We start from the raw sequence: 6,000 nt of genomic DNA on the forward strand, positions 1-6,000 counted from the left end.
CTCATGCACAATTCCAATACATTCAAATGATTTGCTGGGTTTTGTGCCTATTTCTCTGACTGAGCAGGACGAAGCAGACGAGAAGTGCTGTGGCATCCAAACACAGAAAACCTTGCTTGTTGGACCCAGAAAGATGTCCTGTACTTGGGTCAGCAATCCTTCTACCCCCTAAAAGTGCAGCCAGAGCCTCTCTAGAAAGATTAATGACCATTGATTCTTGGCACCAGCCACTAGGACAGCAGTCCACTGTTTTCCTTCAGTCCCCACGAGCAGTAAAATCCTCATTACACACTTTCTGAGTCTTTAGGTTTCCCCTCTGTGCAGCCTGAACCCAGTCCAAGGACGCGTGCTGATTTTACCTTGTCTGCTTCGGTGACGTGCGTTGATGTGGCTGATTTTGGCTCACTGCTCCAGTTTAAAGCGCGCTTTGCTAGGAATTCTATAATGTTCTGTTTTTATGTTGTTCTCAAAACAGACATATTTGAATCAAGCATTACACGAATGCAGGAAAGCGCCCACCAACCGCTGATGAGCACCGTGATTCCGAAAGAACTGCACAACTGCACTGCAACCAAACCGAGAGAAAAGAATCCGGCGCAATCATCTGAGAACTGATTGTCAGTCTTTACGCATAACTGTCCTAATCAGAGCAGCGTTTCAAAAGCACACGGGGCAGTTGGTCAAAGCCAATATGAGGCGGAAACAACAAATTAGCCATAGGCAGAAATCCTCCTTCAGTAAATCGGCGCCGGCTCCTTTCTGATCCGTAGCTTCAGTAGCAAAGCCTTTGATGGTTGGTTTGAAGTTGGAGTGATGTGAGAACAGCACAGTAATGGTCTCTGTGTAGGCTGGGAGCAGGTTACAATGCAGGAATAACTTGTCCCTCTCACACCAATTAGCCTGACATCAACATACTGCCTAATTGGAAATCAATACATGACTAATAGGGAGGTTCAGTTAATAGTGACTCATAAATTAAATTGTTGCATATTAGACACTAGTTTGTTGCTGCTGTCTTTGTATCTATCTAATTGGAATGTGAAGTTCATGGGGATTTGTACCAGCAGAGCAATACAGTCACATACAGGTGCAGTGCTTGAATTCACGCTTCTTCAACCCACCGGCTAAACCTCCTCACCCCAACTTTCTGCTTCGGTACCACGCTCGCGGGCCGCACCGACCCCCGGCACCGGCACAAAGTGGAATTAGCTGCTGAGAGTGTGGCTCCAACACCTATTTACTGCGTGTGGATGTGGGATCACTGACAAAGCCCACATCCGCTAACAGCACAAGAAATCGCTTTATTCCTTTGGAAATGCTGCTAATCTCATGAATGAGGAGAGACCTGCCTGTCAGCTTATTGCGGTGCCACAAAGCTACTGACCCAGGATCAGCATCGGGGTGTGGGAACTATAGCTGGCGTTTGATTTCTCCTGAGGGCACAGGAGCAGGTCAAGGGAAACCCGGCTGCACACAGTCCGTAGCTAAGCTAACATTAGCCTCCTTTGCACGTGTTTATTGTCAAGTAATTAATGGTGCGCTAAAATGAGTCGACGGCACTCAGGCGTTGACCTACAGCGCCGACACCAGTGATCTGGAACTGGAATTGGTGCGTGGATAAGCCGCTGTCACGGCAGCGCCGGCATTAGGGCGCACGGTGATGGACACTGATCACTCAAGATCAAATGCATTTCAATTAACCAATAAACATCTGCTCGCGCAGTCGTTCCGGCGACGCGCCATATGCTCCTCAGCCTCCAAGTGGCGACGGCGAAAGATGGATGCGTGACTATCTGTTGTCAAAACAACAGGAGAAATAGACCTCCGTAAATAAAGAGGATGCTGCTTCACTTACAGGCTTGAACATGTGTGACAGGCAGCGTAAAGATCTCTCAAAGTGACTTTGAGAGGCCCAAACGTACCTCTGTTAAGCATCTGGTTTAACATGAGCTTGCTCTCAGCATCACTCAGTCTGGGTCACCGGGCGGATACTTGACGTTTTACTGCAGCCAGATGGGCTAAAAATAAACAGAACCTGGACTGGACTGATTTAGATTTCAACACGTGCGTCTCTCATATTCCAAAAAAAGGGAAATGGGATTGTTTCGTTTGAATAATCGCATTTGTTCTTGGTTTAATTAGCAAACATTTGAATAAAGCGCGTCTGTCAGCACGTCTTCACGCGCCGTACGTGTAATACAGGGAGGCTCCTCTGCTTGTAGGTGCCATGTTTCTGGGAGGGTTTGCGTCTATAGCGGAACAATGTTCTGCTCCTCTGGGATCCTGCGGTATCACTTCAATTTATTCCGGCAAATGGACCAATTCATCAGGGAAATTTTAGTGTGTCATTTGTGTTTATCATCAAGCGATACCTTCCCCTGCTTTATTCCTAGCACAAAATGGGTGAGGCGCCCAGGCGGACGTCTCCTCGCTACTGTACATGAACGCACGTCGAGAGGGGGGTCCTGGTAATTAATACATTCAGGTGTTTACCGCTCACTCGCTCTGAGTTAACGTGGATTGTGGAGTTAGTCGTGGAAGCGCGTTTCCTGGCCCCGCGTGATGAATCGGTTTGAATTTAATTGCCTTTACGTTTCATTTAACCAGTGACGAGATGAGTAAAGGAATCAGGTAAATGATCCTGGCTTTCCAGCATCCGCTCAGTCCTAAGCTGAGAGGACTTAGCTCAGGAAGAGCTCCCTCCCTGGGGTCGGCTGGCGCTCCGCATCCTTCCAGACGTCTGTGCACGCTCCCCGCCGCCCCACACTGACAAGCCCGTGTCATCCAGGTGACATCTCCGGAGCCTTCACATGTCGCCGAGACCCCGATTAATCATTGCTGAAACAACGCGGTGGCCTGACACCACGAGATGCCGGCGAGCGGCTGCCAAGGGCTTCCTTGGCACATGCCAGGGTTCGACAGACAGCGGGTTGCCATGGTGATGCCTCAGCAGCATCCAAGACCACGATCCCACTGTGACATCTGTCGGGGATTGTGGACCTCCACTGTAACCTAGCAGGATCCAGACACCAGGTTGGTGGGGACGGACAGCCAGCTGTTAGCTTAATTATCATTTCCTATGTATTTAAATATCCAGTGTTGAGTAGTGGACTAAGAAAACATTGTATTGCCTTAGTGGACAGCACATACAAATATAAAACTGGCTATTGAAATTAATATTTAAAACAATAATAGAATCAGTCTAGAAATTCTGAATTACACACATTAAACTATATGTATGTTACATAGAAAATGTCAGTTTGGGATAAAACAGCATCACATGGTCAAGCCTGGTCAAGTAAAATACCTCTGACTAGTACTTTACTGTACTTGCCTCCTCTGGAGCCTTGTCAGGGCAGTAGAACACAGTGTACGACGCACGATAAGGAAGCGCAGCCTTCAGGCAGGAAAAACGGCTGAAGAGGAGCCAGATGTGCCCGGACTTTCAGGGTGTATTAAGTATAGAAGTGCAGATAACCTACTTTGGGTCTGTCAGCTGTACACACACTCTCTGAAATGCCACTATAAATAAATCAAAGGTAAAACAATAACCTTTCTCTCCACTGTACGTTTGAGGTAATAATCTGCAGCGCTGCTGCAGCTGCACCTTTAGAAATTGGAACACGATGCAGTTAATTTGGCTTTTGTTTTAACCAAAGTTCACCGTTTTCCCCAGCTTGTCACCGTGACCTTTTAATGTGTTGCCGCCGCGTGTTTGTGTGGGGTGCTCTTTATCGGGGGGGGGGGGTGTAATGAAAACGGAGGCGCCACCTCTCGCCGGCTTGTAATGTTAATTGGCAGTGATGTGCAGGGAAAACAGTGGCCCGGGTCCAAGTCGGACGGAACCTTTTCAAAATAAAAGCGGCTGGAGGCTGCAGGCCCGGCGTCGCGGCGTTCTCACAGCACGCACAATGAAAATCATCAAAGTCAACCAAACAGGTGAGGTCAAATTATTATCAAAGCTGCTGAACCAGAAAGTTGATACAATGCACTGTATGTGCTGCAGGGGGAAGACACTGACAGTTCAAGGCCTTTGAGTCGGCAAGAAAAGAGGGAGCTCGCTAGAAATGCATCCGCAAGCACTGGAATTATTAACATTTAGGTATGCTTACAAGACAGTATTAAATCAAAGTAAGCAGAAAAGAAAAAAGGGAAAAAAGGCTGAAGCGGTGCTTGTGTGGATGGACGCTCACGTCCACAATTTTATTCACTCATTTACAATTCATGTCAAGTGAATAGCGGCGGCTCCCACTCTGCTGCTCTGGCCACGTTTACAGATGACACAGAAGAAAATGCTCCGCGCTGAGTATGAGATCGTGGTAATGATGGTGGGGAAAAGTTTTGCTAACGTTCACTGCATACTGTGCAGCTCCTGCAGTGAAATAGTGGGGTTGGAAGCTGACGGTTTACGCCCTGAGCTCCTCTTGTACCCTGGACCCGCGTTGCAGATTGCTTTCATTGTTTACTTCGGGTTCTGCCGTTGCCTCGGCACACGGTCGATATTTCAGCCGCTTTTCTCCACCGTGGCATTGACCCACAGTCAAACCCAGGATCCCAGGGTTTGCTCGCATTGCGTAACCAGCCACCTCCATCCGCTGAGGAGCCGCTGGCAGCTGCTTCAGCGTCGGCTCGGGCCCAGCCGGGCCGTCCATCCCTCCGACCCTTCAAGGCAGTCTGCTGGCGTGATGGATGAGAATTGAAAGGCAAATCAATACAGATCACAGCTTAAATGAAGAGTGATTTTAATTGGCTTACTTTTATTGACATGTGCTTCCCTCAGCTCCTTGGACCCGCTCCGGGGCCACGCGAGAGCCGGCGCCGAGGCTCCGGCGGAATGAAGATTTGCTACTCAGCTGTTCGCTGAACGAACCGCCGCCTAACGAGGAGCGACAATAGCAATTCATACACGCGCGCGCGCGCGAGGGCCGTCGTCGTACGGCCGCCGTCTGGCGCTGGGACCGTTTTTCCGGGGCTGTCGAGCGACCGATAAACACTCGCGTAATCGCAAAGAACCCGACTCTTGCGGAGCCGCGTGAGCTTCGGGTCTGGCTGAAAGCACAGTTTGCTATCGAGCGTCTGCAATTTGAAAACACTTAGAACTAAAGCAAACACGGCAACGTGTTGTTTATATCAGTGCCAACTCAACTAAATCAGGCTGGAGGCTGAGAACAGATAAATACTGGTCTCATGTAGTTCATGAAATTGTACAAGTTAGTCGAACGTGCACAGATGCTCTGTTGAACCAATACCAACACTCTCGCTCCTTTAAATATTCAAACTCTTATTTATTATTAGCATTAGCGTTAGCGTGTTTCTTTCCTCCTGTAACAGTTCCAAATAGTTTTCATCTCCTCATCAGCGTCAGGTTTGTCGCCTTCTAAAATCTCCTGAAAATATGCAAACGCTGCGTATAATTATGAAATAAGTCCAGGAACGCAGGCTGCATGAGCAGAGCAGCGAGCAGCAGGGAATGCCTAGATTAACACAGAGGGCCCCGCTCATTATTGCGTTAGGGCCGCCTGAACGGGCCGTTTTAATAATGCATACTCGCTCATGCATATTCTCAGCACTGTGTCAAGTACAGTGGAATTAAACAAGTTTATCATCTGAAAAAAAAAGTGACATCAGCCCTTTTTTGGCCGAGCGGTCGATGGATGGCGTTTCCACTTTTTGCCTGTCATCAAGATGCTGAAGCGAGTTATCTGTTATCAGCCGGTCTGGGGCCCGGTATCTACAGCGCCTAGCAACGGAGGAAGGGTTCAGATAGCGGGGAGTTCTCGCTGGTGGAAATCTCCTCTGAGGCTGAAGTGTACAGTATAAGCGATAAGCACGCGTGTGACTTCATAGAAATTAAATATGAAGGAAAACCTTTAACTATGGGCAACGCTTGAGCTTCCCTTTGCCCGCGTTGTCACTTATCGGCTCTCCTCCTAGAATCATATCATCAGATTATGTGATTAAGCTCTGCCTCGATCCCCCGTCAGCGCCGTGCTTTAAACG

The sequence above is a fragment of the Betta splendens genome, chromosome 22, assembly GCF_900634795.4.
Source record: "Betta splendens chromosome 22, fBetSpl5.4, whole genome shotgun sequence".
In the NCBI taxonomy this organism is placed as follows: Eukaryota; Metazoa; Chordata; class Actinopteri; order Anabantiformes; family Osphronemidae; genus Betta; species Betta splendens.